Source organism: Mirounga leonina, unplaced genomic scaffold, assembly GCF_011800145.1.
Source record: "Mirounga leonina isolate KUSES-001 unplaced genomic scaffold, KU_Mleo_1.0 Mir_101595, whole genome shotgun sequence".
Lineage (NCBI taxonomy): Eukaryota > Metazoa > Chordata > Mammalia > Carnivora > Phocidae > Mirounga > Mirounga leonina.
Window position 1 is genome coordinate 11515396 of NW_023270158.1, and position 296 is coordinate 11515691.

At 33.1% G+C, this 296-nt stretch overlaps 1 pseudogene; it reads left to right on the forward strand.

Moving 5' to 3' along the window:
* Positions 1-213: 213 nt before the first annotated feature.
* LOC118008008 lies at positions 214-296 on the forward strand (annotated as a pseudogene).

Below are 296 nucleotides of genomic sequence, written 5' to 3' on the forward strand. Positions count from 1 at the left end.
TCAGATCATCGTGTTTTCTGCCAAATGAAGGTTTGTGGCAACTCTGTGTAAAGCAAGACTATCAGTGATATTTTTTCAACACAATTCCCTTACTTCATATTTCTGTGTTATGTTTTGGTAATTCTCTCAATATTTCAAACTTTTTCATTATTCTTATATGTGTTATGGTGATATATGAACAATGGTCTTTGATGTAACTACTGTAATTGTTTTAGCTTTGCGCAGTGGCAATATCATAGCCAATGAGGTTTATCCGAGGTGCGATTATTGCTAATTGAAAACTACTGTAATTGTTC